Source organism: Asterias rubens, chromosome 2 (genome assembly GCF_902459465.1).
Source record: "Asterias rubens chromosome 2, eAstRub1.3, whole genome shotgun sequence".
Taxonomy (NCBI): domain Eukaryota; kingdom Metazoa; phylum Echinodermata; class Asteroidea; order Forcipulatida; family Asteriidae; genus Asterias; species Asterias rubens.
Genome location: NC_047063.1, coordinates 19,746,163 through 19,764,298, shown reverse-complemented (window position 1 = coordinate 19,764,298; position 18,136 = coordinate 19,746,163). Strand labels below are relative to the sequence as shown.

Sequence of the window (18,136 nt, the reverse complement as noted above, 5' to 3'; positions counted from 1 at the left end):
TCATTTCAATCAGAAGCCTGTGGGCATTTACCGCACAGAAACAAAATAGCTGGACATGGCACTTTGCATCCCATTCATACCAGAAGGAATTTGCCAGGAAAAAGTCACACTTCGTTAATTGTAATGTGAGTGTAATCATAAGTATCCACTGATTCTAAGTATTAAAGGAACACGTTGCCTTGGATCGGTCGGGTTGGTCTTTGAAAAGCATTCTGTAACCGTTTGTTGTAAAATGAATATGGGTAGAAAGCTGTTGTAAAAGTAGAATACAATGATATACACAAATATGCCTCGAAATTGCATGGTTTTCTTTTTACCTCGTCGACTAACACGGTTGGCCATTTATGGGAGTCAAATATTTGACTCCCATAAATGGCCGACCGTGTTAGTTCGCGACGTAAAAGGAAGCCATGCAATTTTGAGTGATACTTGTGTGGATCATAATATTCTACTTTTAAAACATCTTTCTAACCATATGCATTTCATAACAAACAATTTCAAACGCTTTTTATAGACCGACTCGACCGATCCAAGGCAACGTATTTCTTTAAATATCGATGTATTTACAAGGCTATGTAAACCCTATGTGAGTGAGAGGAGTGGCCTTAATTGTGGCACAGGGCAAATAGATGACAACTGAAGGTTATTAAAGCTATTATCTTTAAGCTTTATAAAATAACTTGACGGCTTTCTTTTTAACATAAAAGCAAGGATTGTTGGTTTTTCAATCTCAATTACTGAAAAGAAAATAATAAGAATCTGTTTTAAAAAAGAGACGTGTCTTGTAAGTCTTTGCGATGGATTTAATGTTACAAAAACAGACAAACAATGACAACAAAAACACTTACACAAGCATAAAATAGTGTTAGCAATCACTAAATCTGGGCAAGTTATTCTCGCGCCCCCCTGGCCCTTGCCCCAACCCCACAGCCCCCGCCCCCCCCCAAAAAAAAATTGCCCCCCCCTCCAAACAGATAACCACCTAACAAAATAATAACTAAACAATACGGGTAATAACAGATGCTGTGAAATCAAAAGAGACTCTGCGTTTTGGGATTATGTGGCAAAGCGTCGTGAATTTTTGATGACCGCTAATCAGCCTCATCACATACTCACCTGCCGTTCGTATCTCTCCTCATCTTGGACGTGTGACTGACGCGACTTGCCTTGCCTCTGCAAGGTTTTCCCCGACACCTTCTCCGAGTGACCTTTGCTGGCGGGAGCATCGCCCCTCTGGGTGACGGACCTCGTGACGTGGCGTCCGTTTTGTGAAGTGCTGCCGAAGTGACAATACAAAAGACAACTTGATTATAATTTTGGCGCAATTACGCAGAGCTTTTGTTGCCACACATTCGGGTCCTCACAATTGCGTTGATAATTGAATTGTGAGAGTCTTTCAGCGCTGTTGGTTAAATGTGATGATAAGGCCTTGTTTATTCATGATGATGTTTCTTCAACGCATCTCCCTTAACATAATCTGCAAGTAATACAGACCAGTGTACTGTTTGTAGTCTGTGGTAATTGTGCAGAAAAAAACTTGGATTGTTCAGGAAAGGCAACCTGCACTTCTTGCTGAATGTCTTTACAAAATCAAGAAAATAAACTCACACATTCCACATGTTTTTCTTTGTCCATCAGAAGTGTTTTTTTATTTAGCCCCATATTTCTTTTAAAATATAATATGAAATGCACTTAAGAGAACCCAGATCATTTCATTAGGAAGAGCATAGGGGCAGGAACCATTGAATCAAAATGAGAATTTAAAACATGTTTGAAAAAGTTCTGGCTCAAAATATAATAATAATAAACCACATTTATTGTGTGCATTTTTTATAAAAAGTCAGCACAAATAAAAGAGCAAAGAGTACATTGTAATAAAAAAACAATGTTCCCAGGCAATTTCAATTGTATAATTGTATATAAATAACAAGAAGCCAAATCAATCAAATACATCAAACAAATTAGCCAATCGCTTTTTAAAAAGGAAAAACCAACAAGCACATCGCATACTTTCTTGTCAAACATGAACCAGCCAAAATATACATTTCATTTTATGCTAATTTGGTACTAGTGTGACAATTAGGACAGAAAAAGACCAAATTACTACGGCTTGATCCGTTCTTACACGCTTTGTTAAACTGACCTTCAGTAAATATCAAATCATATCTGGTTGGCATGACAACCAAGGGCAACAAGCTCATATACCACACACACTAGTTTCAGCATGAGGCAATACAAAGATAATAAAAGGGCAAGGACCACTTTTGCATGGTAATATAAAACTACTTCAGGGTGTGGTCTATTTTAAAGAGTGAAATCTATTTTAACAAATCCTTAAAACAACCCTTAGTGTCTTAGGCTAGCCTGTTTCTAAGAGGGCGTAATAACAGTGTAAGCCATGCCCACTTCATAAAAACTGACTCCACTGATTACCAGAGGCTCATAGGACTGTTTTTTTTTTAAAGGTTATTTATGCAAGAAAAGTTGAATAATTGTACAAAGACAAGGTCGTCTCAGACTTTAAGAAAATTCTTTAATCTGCAAGCTCACTCTATAAAACCTCGTTATTATATGTATAGTCCAGAAAAATATGTTTCTATGTAAAAGTCTGTGCAGTGGAAATATTGAGCTACAAGACTTGTTTTCTTCTTAATTTAAGCCCTGTCCATGAATTAGGCTTTGATATTTGCTGCCTAGAAGAGGTACTGTGATGTTCTCCTGAAATAGGGGAGCTTCTATGAGAAACATTTCTTTCAACCTGTGCTTTTAAAGACTAAACACAGGATGAAAGCCAATGGCATCAAAGACATTTGATGATCTGTGCAATATGTTGATTCAAACCTGTTTAATGTAATAGATACACATACCGACAAAGTACCTGTTAAGTTATTATGATTAAAATCTTAACCCAAGTTTGTCACCTATTCTCCAGCGTGAATGCGAACGTCAAGATAAACTTTAAAAAAGATTCATCCTGTCAATTATTGACTGGGTCTCGTCTTTGATTTCACCAGCCTCCTCTGGCACGCAATCTCTCCCATCTTCAAATTGTCCCGCACCGCGCAGCGTGGATACATGCATCAAGATTCATCCTATCCTACACGAGCTAAACAAAAAACCACGGGCAATATCCTTCCCTCGGAGGTATCCCAATAAACTCCCTCAGTGCCTACTGAAATTAATTCCATCCATAATGGCTGGTGGCAGTTTCCTCGACCAAACGGAAAGACCCTGCATTAAGACATTACTCCTCCGACACACACAGTACATCCCTCTCACACCCTCACGCAGCATTTCAAAACAACCTGCCACCACATATTTGTACATGTCTAAGCGTTATCATCAGGAAAATTACCATTCGGCTCGCTATGGAGAAGAGATAAAACATTTGGGTCAAGAGCATTGTGTACCTAGTCTAGTAAACGACAGGTTTTATTACCTGTGCACAGCTCCCCTATTGACTCTATTTCAGACCTTTAAACCGATGAGAAACTGCATTTTCACAGCTCGGGGACCAATCAGCAGAGTGGATTCGTGTTGTCAAAACATCGAAGGAGAGAGGGGGGGGGGGCCTTCATAAGAAAGACAAAGGTCATTTCAATCACTGTCTCTTCAGATAATGTGACCTCGCGTGTTGCGCATCAATGATTGCATGGGTAAAAGCAGGGTATATGAATGCCATCTTGGTACAAGATTGGATTATGTGCACAACATTATGGACCGTGGAGGCGTGTCACATACACTGCATTTGTGCATATTGTTTCTTAACTAGGTTTTATTTCCTTAATACTGAGCACTGGTTTGTGGTATCTGAAGGAAATAGGTGTGCCCTTGCTTTATCAACTATTTAGAATTAGCAGTCCATTTGTATATTACAAGTTGCACAGATAAAGCAGGAAATGATTTAGTTTTTGAAGGCACTTGTGTGGAGAGAAAAGCTACCTTCAAAATTTGTTACAATTTGATGTGAACATTAATTTGTCATCAACTTAAAGTGACATGGACTCGGAAAGCTCTTTTTTAGTAGATATTGAATTCCAAAATTGTACAATCAAGACTATTGTCATGACCATGTCAGGGGAATTGGGTCAACAAGGTAAACCAGAACTTTTGAAGATTTCTGTAGAATTTGCCAATTTATTGTATTTTTTTTTTTTTTTTTTTTTTTTTACTTCATGAGGGTGTTTTCAACAGCAAAGTTCTTAGCATCATTATAACAGTTTTAAATTGCCTGTTATTTGTGTGTATAAATAGCCAAATAAATAATAGTACTTACAATGATCGAAAACATTTAATTTTACTTTTTCTCACATTAGATAAATTTGGTTCGCACACGCCTTCTCGCAGTCAAAAATACTGTGAAAGGGTAAGTGTGCAAAAGCAAAACTTCCTTACTCACCTGCAAAAAATGCTTGTTTTGAGCATGGAATTTTTGGATACTGTATCACTTCTTCTCTGATGCTAGACAGAGCTATGAAAACTCATATTCCTTTTAAAATAAAAATGGTTTCCATTTTAATAAGTGTAATGTTAGAGCTTAGTTTAAGGCCTCCGTCCAAATACAAAGATTTGAAAAAGTACCCAAGTTCATTATTACTCATGTTAAAGATATCCTGACGATATCCTATTATGAGCGAGCCCATTTCATGAGCTTAAACTAATCTTTATTTAATCTTTAGTAGTCCCCTTCATGAATCGTTAAACCCTTTAATCACCCTTAATTCCCTTTTTGACAAGTGTAGTTTGTCTACCCGACAATTTCTTCAGCGATGAAACTTTTAGGTTGGGGGTGCACTTTAGCTCCTAAACAAATTCTTAAACAGGCCCCTATTCAGAGCTCTCTTTTTGTCTTTTGCTATTTTTTATAAGATAACCATAATTCCTATGGGCTTCCACTAATCAGTGGAGTCAGTTTGTGAGATTTTGTTCTGCAAAGTGTTGTTTTCAGTAAAATACGTGCAAAGCAAATGTCCCTGCCATTTCTGATGAGGGTCACGTTTATCTGAATGTCCCCTAAAGATCTTAAGAGAATCTCCCATGAGGCTGCTCAAGTCTCCACTTCATCCCCTCTTTCTTTAGGCACATTGTTTCCTCCGTAGATTCAAAACCCAAGTCTAACATCTAATCCCTCAGCTCCCAAAAGCACCATACATGAATACGCATGCGATTTACGGACCCGACAAATGGCGTGGTTGTAGATATTTTTGAAAAACCATACTGCTAAATTGTCTTTTTCTTCTCTCTTTTATTCGTTGGCGTCCCATCAATTTGCAACTGCAGGTATTTTATTACTGAGCTTGTGATGCAGTGCAGATCGGATTAAAGATGAAGAGTGTGCAAGGATATCAGATGACACACATCCACTGTGGGTTTAGCGCTACGAGAAGGGGGCAAGAACAGGGCGGGAGTGGTCAGGACCCTGTGATTTCTTAAAAGGGGGAAAATTGTGAACTTCCCGCGGGCAATTGGTTATAAAAAAATAATGAGATTTTGGCTGAGAAGGAAGACAGCATCGGGGGAGGAGTGACCGTAATTGGTATGGGGTGATCACTATGTTGAGATTCAGGATGTTTGTCTTGGGAGTATTGGCCAATTTGGAGATATGGATAGGCTTTGAACAAAGTTCAGCTTATTTTGTCCCAACTCGACTGACCCAAAAACTGCAGCTGACAGTAATTTTAAAAGTTAATTAGGCCTACATAGGACATTTTTTTGAAATTTCCACCAAAATATAAATGTAGAAAAGTTGATGGTGATTTATGGGGTGCTGTTTTTTGCCAGGTTTTGGGTTTGCTTTTATTCTTATATTTTTTATTTTAAAAGCCTTCAGTGTGTAATGCTAAAGTTATTTAATGACACTTTTATCGTTGGCAGGTGTCTGGTTGAACACATCTTTTGATGACAGTTTTTATAGGTTAGTATACCATTGACAGCCCCTGCTCAACTTGTATTCCGTGTGTAAATGTCTTGAACAAGACAAACAAATAAATAAATAAAATATGATTCTGGCTTTAGATTTTTACTTTTGCACAGATATATTGATATTTAGACAAGTTTTTTTACCAGACCTTTAACAAGATGCTGTCCTTTTAAAGACAATGAAAACATATGCACAATGAAAATATTTTGTTGCTGTTTACACAATTACTTTATGCAGTTGGGAGAGAGCATGAAGATGAGCTTTTAGCTTCTAGGGCAATCCTTCAGACCGGTATTTGTTTAAGGTGTGTGTCTTAACTGTCTTATTTACCAAGGTCCTATCTCATCTGTCTATTTCTTGCTAGTTTGTATGACTCTTGATTTGTCTGTTGGCTATTTCTCTCTTGTTTTGTTCGTCAGTCATTTATCTTCACTCAACTACTGAAGTTATCCGCATTTTTACCGATGGTTAGATTTTTAAAACATTTCTTATCGATCTGTATTTCTTAAATGTATAATCTTTTTATATTTTCATACATGTATGTCTTTATATTTTATGTTTTTTAATGGCTGAAATATGATCTAACAAATAATTAAGGTAAAACTACCCCCAAAAATGATCTCCCAGTTTTAAAATTTGTACTGCATTGGAATCCATCCAACTGTGATCCACTAGCATGCTGGTCTTTAGTCCAAAGCTTAGGTATTCAGTTACGCTCCTACCATATGCTGTTGGATTTTGTTAGACTCCTTAAGGATCTTTTTTTTTTAAATGTAATTAATTCAACAACCGATGGCCATGTTGCTTCTAAGAATCGGGTGTGGTCAGATAGAAAACTCATGTACAAAACTGCGAGGAAAAAACTGCAGCGCCAAAAACTGCAGCGCCATTAGCATTTAAGAGTAAAACGTTTGGAGCATATAGTAACATAAGCAAGAGTTAATGCTATACAGTGTATCATGGCCCGTGTATTGTTCAAATTTACTTGTGAGCTGTTTGAGAAAAGGGCAAGAGGACGTATGCGACTGTATAACCCCGGAGGTTTTTCCTTCACAAGAACCAATCAGAGTTACAGCACATGGTAAGATGAGTGGTTTGACAAATGTTTTTGCTCGGCTCAAGTACCTGATTCAAAAGGCAAAGAGGTGATGCCTGGCAGGTGGGGAGGATGAGCACCGATGTCATTTGCATGCACAAATGCCTACAGCAACAGTGATGGGTACCAGCGACTGCCATAGACGAGTATGATATCGGTGCATCCCATGAAGTCAACTTTTCATAGAAACTTGTTCAAAAACAGATTCACGCTCAATTATTCATCCTTTATTGACATGTTTCTTAATTCGTAAATACTAGTTTGAAAAAGTGACGTTTACTGAAACTCATTAAAAAAAATTTCAATTAAGAAGGAATTTAAGTTCACACAAGATAAAAACAGATTTTATTTTAATAGTAAAAAAAAACCCACATAGTTTTGAGTACCCTTTTCTGGTGCTTTTCATAAATATTCTAGAAAAGCCACATTACATAATCACCGATGATACGTAATTTTTTGCAACTTTGAGGTCTAAAAAAGCAACATCCCACAAATAATGTATAAATAGTTTTGCTAAACAACATTGCAAGTCTGACCTACTTAATTGCGTTAGCCTGTTTAAGCAGTAGACTCCTTGAATAACATGAAGCACTACAGGGACGCTGAGCTCATGCTCACATTTTTAGGCACAAAGAACAGCTTTTGTCCAATTGTCTGCTTCCTTTGACCCGAATGAGGGCGCTTTTTGACCCGAATGAGGGCGCTTTTTGACCCCAGTGAGGGCGCTTTTTGACCCCAGTGAGGGCGCTTTTTGACCCCAGTGAGGGCGCTTTTTGACCCCAGTGAGGGCACTTTTTGAGCCTATGACGACACATGCAAAGGGTCTATACAAACATACTAAGACACTAAAGCATAGCGGCTCATGTCTAACAATTCTTCTGAAAGGAAAAAAACAAAACAAACTCACTTCCCCAACAACGAAAAGAACATGAATTTTTTATCAAACACCTGAATATTCAATTGAGTTTCCCTCGAGAATTCCACACACCACCACGAGATAATTCCTCAATAAATTGTTTGAACTTCCACTGACAGCTCTAACAAAAAGGTTTCCTGAACTCTGAACACTGACTGCTAAAAGTCACGTCCAAAATAAATCGTGTAATATCTGACAGGAACAAAAAAAAACGCGGCATGCATTTTCATCTAAAGACAAGGAGCTATGACCTCTGAGATTGACAATGTAATTCCGAAAAAAATAAAAGAGAGAGGTTTGGGAAAAAAAAAGGATATTTCAATGGTTTCTTTCCCCATGGGGTTAAGATTTGCATACTAACGTCTATCGCTTAATCGCCTAATCAGACAAATGTGATTGATCACTCCGCACAGTGAAAAACTAACATTGTGTTACTGGTATGGATGTATTTATATGGTTTTTTTATATTGTAATTCCAGCAGAGAGTAACTAATGAATGGAATGGCTACATAATACATGTATAAATACAATACATGGAAAAGCTGTAGTACACGGATGTACAATTAATCCAGAGGTTTTACAATGTCTCTTTTCAAAAACCTTTGAGAAAGACTCTGCTAAGGTTGAAACCTCAGGCAAGTAAAAGGTTGTATTGTACATACTTCAAAGCAACATTAAAAACAAAGTGTGTAGGATCTGTGGCTGAGTGTAGACTCTGTCATGACGATCTGCGAAGTGAGATGCTATCTTAAAGGCATGGGAGTGAGATCATTTAGAAATTTTTCCTTACACTAAATATAGGAATTTTGAAAATCATGTACTTGTGTTGACACACTTTTTCATTCAAACAGCATGTACACTGTACAAACACCAAGATTCCTGCTTCAAAATGGAATCCGTTATCCGACTAAATGTTTTATAAATCCAATGGCTCCGATCCAACACAACCTCGTTCCAAGGGGTGATTGATCCCACCGCATGCCTTGTTACTCATAAACCCCCGGAACTTGTAAATTCAAATGTACAAATAATGGCACATTTTAACTAGGCCTGTGGCTGATCCACTATAATGTGTCGTCAAGTATGGAAGCTAAAGAAAAAAGGCATCAAGTCATAAAGCAAATGGTCCCCCTTATTCTTTTGATCTTGTGCCATGTTTAACTTTATGCAGTTAAGAGTCACCGAGTAAAAACATGATTCGTTTGAAGTAGGATCGCATGAAAATATTTGCATTTTGACACGTGCATACCAAGTGCCATATAAGCGCCATACAACTGCTTGGAAGTTTTTAATAAGCGTGCGCGCCATCAAGCAGTCACTTTTGTGAGCCAATCTACATTTTCAGTCCATCACTGCCAGTGGGTAGTGATGAGAGGTTTTAGTAGGGCTCGCTGCCCATCGTTGCAAGGCTGTGTTCAACATAATTGTCTTACACCCCCAAAAATATTTGCACTTTTTCTCAACAAAACCCTGCCTTAATTCACTCACCACTGACTCAAGGATATTGTAGGGAAATGACAAATCCTGAAAATTGAAAAGAGTTTCCTCTTTTTGTTGAGATCGATAATAATAGTGGCTTCTTATATAGCGCTCACTCAGTGATGCTCAATGAGCTCAAACATTCAGTATTTCCCTGCAAGCTATTGTGGAGCTCTGTTCTGAAGTATGAGAGAAATTCCTTTACATACCACCATGTTATGGTTCATAAGGTGCTGTGGCGCAATATGCAGCCAATCAAACCAGGAACACCGGGGCGAGCCTCTTCTCTTTCAGATAAGCGCATTACAAAACACACAGAAACAATGGCTTTACAACCCAACCGGAGGACGAAGCAATAATGGCTAAGTGTCATGCTTAAGGACGCGACCTGGACTCGAACCTACACTCGTATCTGTTTGGTCAATAGAATTTGAAATGTTAAACTGTAGAGGTTCACAGGTTCTCTACGTAATTTCAATTCAATATGTGAAGTTTGAGTCATAACAATTGGGCCAAGTCTTTCAGCTCTGGGAAAAAAACCTGAAGTCATGAAAAATTCTTATAAATAACACGCCTGCTGACTCTTTTAAGAACCACCACTTCTCTATGGACGAGACGTTTCACACTGTTGAACCACAAACTAGTTATTTCGACTCTCCCTCCGAAACAAGAGAGAGAACAAATTGTTTGAATAATTCTCTGAAACTGAAAATCAATTTTAGAGTCTGAAACAAAATAAGTATTTGGTTGGTTGTCGGGTTTGCAGTGCCCAACCAAAATCCCCCGAAGCAAGACACAGGAATCTGTTTGAGACCTTATAACTTAATACTCACATCTTAATATCCATGAAGGAATGAGGCACTGTAAGGGGGGGAATTTGCCTGCAGAGAGGTTGGCTTCAAAATTTCAGTTAGCGTCGACCCACAGAAAAATCTGTAGTTGCTTTATCATGGCAGCTTCTTCTGTGAAGTGCACTAATTGCCTTTAACGTTTGGTAATTTTAGCTTGACCCGTTGTTAATGGCAGGTTGGATCCCCCAACATGCTGACATAATATCATCATTACAACAGTCATTAGCTCAATTATTGACTTAAACATGTACTTCATTATACCTGCAGTCGTTCTTGGACTAATGTTCTTCATTTAAGGACACTACAGTTTGTTGCAGCATCAGAAACTGCTGCTTATTGCTGATTCATAAATACCTCAGACGTTTCGCTATTCCTTTAAAAAAATGTTTTAAAGAAGCCTTATAAACAGGCAACAGACTGACATTAAATTTTGACCCATTTCCGATGAAGAGTAGGTAAAAATGAACTCTCCAGAAAAAAAACATGAGCCTTTCTCTTTACATTTAGCGAATTCCTCTTGTGTTCGGAGTAAGTTACGTCGTGCTTTGTTCAGAAACTCATAGTGGCTCGATCGCCTCTTGCTCTTCAATTGATTTCAAATGCTTGAAATGCAATTAGGGGATCTCGTTTTGCAAAATACATGTGGTGTATTATGCCTGCCTTCATTATTAAGCACATTTAACACAGTGTGAGGCCATGTGTGACGGAGGACAAGCTGCCAAACATATGCCATGTCTGTAGTTAGGACACCGTGGGTAGGAAGCCTGGTACATTCTCATTAGGATTTAAAGAGAAGGACTAGCGTCAGTTTAGCGTATTGCCACCTGCTACGCCTTGTAGCTACTCTACTGTAGCATCGTTTTATTATTAAAAACAGGAATATTCTCTCCTGAACCCTCTGTTCGTTTGATTAGATTTTGAATCCGTTTAACAATTTCATAGAGCTGCTTTTAAAACAAAAAATGTTGCTTAACAGTTTTCTGCTAAAGTAAAAATGAGCAGGATACCAGTTACAGATGGTACATGTAATATTGTATTTTGGCTGGTAACCTTATTCTGGTAAGCATATTTATGTTGTCATTAAGCAATTTGGCCTTGATGGCAAAATTGACTTATATTACAACAAACAGACTGTTGCTAAACCCAACCAAACTATAAAAGTCCAAATTTTGTTCATTCGCACAGAAACGTATCAAGGTTGCATTACATGTACTCCAGAACTTTTGAATGATTGGCCTCCACATGCCAGAAGAAACATCAAGGTAGAAAAACATCCCAGTTCTCTCCCTGTTGTTGTGAAACACAAGTCTTGGTACACACAGAAAACCAGAAGAAGAAAGTCATGGATGAGAAAAGAACTAGGTCGTTGTTTTGACTAGTGGTTGAATTGCTATCAATCCTGGTGTGCCTATTGGTGGCTGAAGGCCTCTCTCTTAAAGACACTGCACACTATTGGTAATTGTCAAAGACCAGTCTTCTCACTTGCTGTATCTCAACTTATGCATAAAAAATAACAAACCTGTGAAAATTTGAGCTCAATCAGTCATTGAAGTTGCGAGAAAATAATGAAAGAAAAAACACCCTTGACACACAAAGTTGTGTGCTTTCAGATGCTTGATTTCGAGACCTAAAGTTCTAAATCTGAGGTCTCTAAATCAAATTCGTGGAAAAATACTTATTTCTCGAAAACTACGTTACTTCAGAGGGAGCCAATTCTCACAATGTTTATACTACCAACCTCTCCCCATTACTTGTTACCAATTAAGGTTTTTTGCTCATAATTATTTTGAGTAATTACCAATAGTGTCCACTGCCTTTAATACACATTTAGAGGCTGGAGATCCTAAGAGGCTATCTTGTATGTTTGGATTGTCACAAGGATAAGCATCCATGCAGCAGAGAGGAGAGAATTACCATAGTAATTGATGACATTCATCAGATTGGACAGTTCTCTCCATCCTACTTTGATGTATATTTTTCCCACATCCGCACGTGGTTCATGGTTTCGCTAGAATCACTGCCTGTGGGCTTTATACGGAGAAATTGAATTCGGAACGGGCTGAGGTTAAGTTTTTGAGGATGCCTAGGAGCCAATCAGTGGATATAAATACACTCCTGTGGCTAACCCTTAATACGGCCATTCATTATATGTGTAATCATCACCATACGCACAGACAAGGCTTTAAAAAAAAATTATTTTGTTGACACAATTTGAATTTTCTTCAGTAAAAATGTCTCTTGGGGAAGTACTACAAGGCAAAAAATTTGGTCTGGTTTTGAAATTTAGATACTGGCTACTAATGTTGATTTAATCATCACCTTTACGTTGACCATTTTGGTTGGGTATAGACGTAGGTCAAATGTTACGGCTGTTTGCGTCCTTTATTGAAAATGTAATGTAAGCTACCTACTACTCCCTCTGAAGTAATGTAGTTTTAGAAAAAGAGGTAATTTCTCACTCAAATATTAAAAGTTTCTAGCTATAAGTATTTTATTCCTATCTGAATACATACATATTCGTCCCACAAGGGTGTTTTTTCTTTCATCATTTTCTCGCAACTCCGATAAACAATTGAGCCCAAATTTTCACAAGCTTTTAATGTTATGCTTATGATGGAATACACCAAGTGAGATCACTGGTCTTTGACAATTACCAAACGTGTACAGTGCCTTTAAGATGAAACTGAGGTTTGACTTGAGAGTTTACATTGATAAGCAGAGTTAGTTGTAAGTCGACCTCCATGGTCTGAGTGGTGAGAGGTAGTGAGTTCCAGCCTGTGGGTCCAGCTACTTAGAAGACATTGTCGCCTACATGTTTGAATGGCGACCTATTTTCAAGCCAAGCTCCAAGATTATTGTTTAAAGTCTGGTTTTCAGCTTTTAATTACCCGTTTACGCCTATTCTTAGACTATTATGATGTTATTCTTCATTTCTTCGTTTTTGAAAAAAACAAAACACTGCAAACATTTTCACTAAAGACTGTTAATAAGTTGCGGCATAACTAGGCAATTTCATTTGGGGGTTGGGCAAAGACATAATTAAGTAAGGGGGGATTTTATTGAATGTATTGAACCATTCATTTGTGCATTTTCAAGCAATCTGAGTGAAGGGGGAGGTGAGAAGGAGGGGGGGGGTTACACCATTGTTAATTAGCATTGTGGGTCAGTGACATGGCTGGGGTTTGGTTGGACCAGGCCGTATTTAAATGATTTTAAGGGAGTTCAAACAGAGGCTTGATGGACTATTATAGGTCTGGGCCCAAAGTACAACGAGAATGCAAATTCATTACTCTGAAGGGAGATAGGGAATATGACAACGGAGTGAGAAAGCTAAGGAAAGGTTACCGTATCCTGCCCCGACTTTTTCATTCATAATGAAATAAAATTTTATCTACTTTACTCAAATGAGATATCCCCTACTCTGTAACTTTTTGTAAAAATGAGTGAAAAAATGGTGGCAGGATAAGGAAAGTTTACCAAGCTCTATTACTTAGGCTTGTACTGTTTGCCTTGTGAGCTGTGTTACTACAATCATCATAATGATATGGCATTGTAATCCACTTCACAATGAGTACACTACCAATCACAGCCACAACTAGCCTGGGGCAGGCAATCTATCATACTGCACCACCATTGTAGAATTTTAATGTACTTTTCAAACCCACAAAAACTATTAACAAATACAGCAAATAGTAACAGGATAAAAAAAAAACATTCATCATTCATTGCTGGTGAAGTTTTCAACAAAAAATATTTTTCTGAACGTCATATCTGAATGTTAAATTCTGAACATACAAATCATTCCTATTTTGAACACAAATTTGAAAACGCATAATTATCACTGGTTCCCATCTCAAACATGTTATGCATCAAACTTTATCAAGTTGATACGTCATGCGTGTAGACCTAAATTCACAGATTCGCATGAATTATTTTCCCCATAGGAATTTTGAACCCAGTATCCAGTCCTTTGAAACTTACCCTGGCCTTTAGGAATAACATCCACAAATCTTGTCCAAATCCACATCTTAGAGAAACAAAATGTCAACTCTTTTTCCCCAGACCAACCACCGAGCTCACTAAACAGCTGCCGTAGGTTTCTATGTACAAACACATGTGCAAAAAGCTGCCGTGTTTAATACGAGATCCCCTGAATTCAAAACACAGTCTTCACGTGTGCAGTTCTGCTCACATAATGTCCAAGCTTATACACAGTGGTATAGTGAATGCTATGGGTCTGTGTTTGGCAGTGTACATGTGGATGGAGTCACATGTTTAACAGTCACACGAACCTGCCTTAACAATACTCCAGAGTGCAAGTGGCCGTTCATGGCACACATCAAAAGAGAAAGTGAAAGAGAAGAAAATAAAGAATGCTTGATTCACTCTTGGAGAATACCACAAAATATGGACTCCATGGAAAGATTTTGCCGCTTTGAGCTGGGACTATGTGGAGGTAACTCAAGGATTCCTCTTTCACAATACTAGGAATTTGTCACATTCTTCTATTGTGTGTCACACCATGGAGGCAGAAAATAACAGGGTGGTTACCGCCCTGAATTAGAACCACTTCTCAGGGACTAAAGTATATAAGACTTCAGACAATCGGGACAAAGTATTTTCAAGTAAATATGCAAAACAACAAACAAACAAAAGTTGAGTTTTGATACAAACAACAAAATGGCATTATGTGTCCCTTGCTTCTAAGTATGTAGCTTTATCGTGGACATTCAATAAGAGAGCTCCTCAAACACATACAAATAGCTTAGCGAAAAACACATTTTACATGTGACTGGAATATGGTTACCAGCTAAAATACAATATCACACGTAGCGTCTTTGAATGGTTTACTGTAGTATTGCAAAGGGAAAAATTGTTTGAGCAAAATTGCCTGCTCGACAGTTTTTAAATTGGGACCTCATTGATTGTAATTTAATTGGGTTAAATGTACTGTACACAAAAATCTGAACTGCTCCTGTAGTACAATACGTTATGTAGAAACTTTAACTGGAACTGCTTAATACTGCGCTATGGATTATTTATGTTAATGGAATAAAATATAGAGCATCAGTTACAGTTCCACGTAAAAATCTATATCTTGTCAATACCCTTTCTGTTTGATCAACAGCTCTGTACATAGTGACTCTTAAGGGCCAGCCAACTTCTTCCTCAGCGGAATTCTAAGACAAATAGATTCAACTGTTCAAATAACTTGCAGTTGTTCAGTGGACACCATATTTTCAACTGTGAAAATGGGTATACATTTACTTATTGGATCATCATGCTGTATTAGAATGTGTGTACAAGTAAATCATTCCTTTCTCTGGAAAAGCTTTTGTTCACTTTATTTCTTCAGTGAGAGGAAGTTAGTTTTACCAATAAAATAGCAAACTGTTCTAAGACAAATAGATTTAATTGGGCAAATAACTCACAGTTGTTCAGTGGACACCATTTTTCAAAAGTGAAAATGGGTAACTTTACTTTAATGTTGTGTTAGAATGTGTGTACAAGTAAATCATTCCTTTCTCTTGAAAAGCTTGTTCCCACGTTAAGAGGAAGTTAGTTTTACCACTAAATTAGCAAACCATTCACAGTGCATAATGGAGAAGGCCAACATTGTGTATGTACATTTACTCCATTTATACATGTTTTCCCGCTTTTTTTTCTTCAAGTTGTTTTTTCCCTGTTAATATGTTTGTTTTCATACAACCTCTAAGCATTGAGTACTTGGGGTGAGGCGAGGGTATTTGGGAGGAAAGCTTTGTTCGTCAACTACAATTATATTATTTTTTTAAACTTAAAATCATCAAAAATAAGTACATCTTTTCCATTAGGCCTATTTAAAAAAAAAATAAAAAATTGCTTGCCCAGCTCTTCTTTCCAATGTACCCAGTAATTTAGAAGCTCAACAAACTTATATTTGCAAATTGGTTCTTGAAGAAAAACAATAAGTTTCAGTCAGCAAATAGACAGAATTTGAGTCTGGATTCCATGATTGTGCTCTCCACTTGCTTATTGAGGAGAAAAATGCAGACTAAGGACAAATATTTTAGCAATATACAATTTTTTCGTGGTTTTGTATTGTGCTTTACATTTTATTGTTCGCTTTTATGAACATGTTTATTATAATAATAATAATAATAATTGTTTAATGTCTCCAATTGCCAATGGAAAACAATTATCTGTATATGTTATGCGGACAATAAAGAATTATAATCTAATCTAATCTAATCTAATCTAATCTAATTGGTGTGGACCTGGTCCGTACACCCCTACATTGTCTTTGACAATCTTATGTCTATGTCACCACAAATAACATCATTGTCAAGGTCTGTGTCATACCATCTGCGTAACATTACACGTATAAGAAGGTTTCTAGATGTTGACACAGTAGCAGTGTTACAAGGTCTCTTGTTCTTTTACGATTGGACTATGGCAATGCACTTTTTCTTGGAGCAAACGCAACTCAAATTAATAGACTTCAACATCTTCAGAATTGGGCTGCCAAACTAATATTTTGTGCATCTGAACAAGATCATGCATGCAACTCCTTTTCTCAAAAAGCTACATTGGCTCCCAGTGAAAGAACGCATTCAATTCAAAATATTGGTGCATGTGTATAATAAATGCTTTAAATGGACTTGCACCAGCATATCTTGCATCTTGTTTTTCTTTTCACGTTCAAACTAGAGCTGGGCTTCGCTTAACATCAGACAAAACCCGTCTTGCTGAAAATAAACCAAGCAGCAAATCTCTTCAATCCGCTGCATATAAATCATTTGTCTTAGCTGCTCCAGGACTGTGGAACCATCTTCCCATCACCATACGTACCTCCAACTCACTGCCTATTTTCAAGAAAGCACTTAAAAAACATCTTTTTCCTTAGTTTCTGTTTATTGCTTTATTGCTTTATTGTATTATTTGCATTGCTATTGTTTGTCTAAAGCGCTGTGGTCTAAATGAAAAGGCGCTATAGAAAAAAACCCATCGTATTGTATTCTGGCTCTTATTTTACAAGTAGGGAAAGTTTATCTATCAACTATTTGTACAAGATATGATCAGAAGGGGAAGTTCTTTTTAATACAATTCAGCTATTTATTAATCATGCCAGCATGAAACAATAAACAATAAACCGGTAAATAAGAACCAGCATGGCAGCATGAAGTGAATTTCACCACACCACATTGGAAGCTCAGCACTGATATAAAGTGTACACATTATCTTTGTATGGACAGTCAGCCAGCCCACTCTGTCCTTTACTAATGGCATTCCAATTTGACTTAGCAATTCAATCTCAAAGGTTGAACAAATCACTCTCTGTCTTTGTTATCCCAAATGCAAAAGTAACAACAAACTAAAAATAACAAAACTGATGGATTGAAAAGCAAAATTAAAAAAGTTTCTTGTGGTTGCACTTTGTTTCAAGGACGACTAATATTGGAGTCCAGTTTAACATCAGTAATTAATTTCTAAAAATATGTTCAAACATTAGTTAATTAATTAATAATTAATTAATTAATTTTTTATTGCAACCAAAATGCCTTCAATATGGACTTGACATGACACAGCACTATTGTCAATGTATTGTCAATGTACAATCTTGTTAAATACCAAAGCCCATGTTGGGATCAACAACATTGGAAAAAATCTTTATACAAATAAAAAATATTTTTGCTTTTTACATGAACCATCTTTTGAAGCTTACAGAAAATAATTGCTCTTACGCTGTTTGTTTTCTCGGTTTTGTAGACAACGTACAGAAAAAAAGAATATTATTTCCAATCTGAAAACTCACTGGTAAACAATTCTCACTAGTACCAGTCTGCTAAATCCCAAAATAATCTCGCATGAAGGTTTACAAATTCCCCGACAAA

General features: G+C 37.2%; 1 long non-coding RNA gene across 1 annotated transcript; it reads right to left on the bottom strand.

Moving 5' to 3' along the window:
- Positions 1-1,116: 1,116 nt before the first annotated feature.
- Positions 1,117-14,428, bottom strand: LOC117307471. Its single transcript, XR_004521105.1, has 2 exons — positions 14,244-14,428; positions 1,117-1,276 (listed from the first exon to the last, which is right to left on the bottom strand). It is a non-coding gene; the product is annotated as an uncharacterized LOC117307471 (long non-coding RNA).
- Between the last annotated feature and the right edge of the window lie 3,708 nt (positions 14,429-18,136).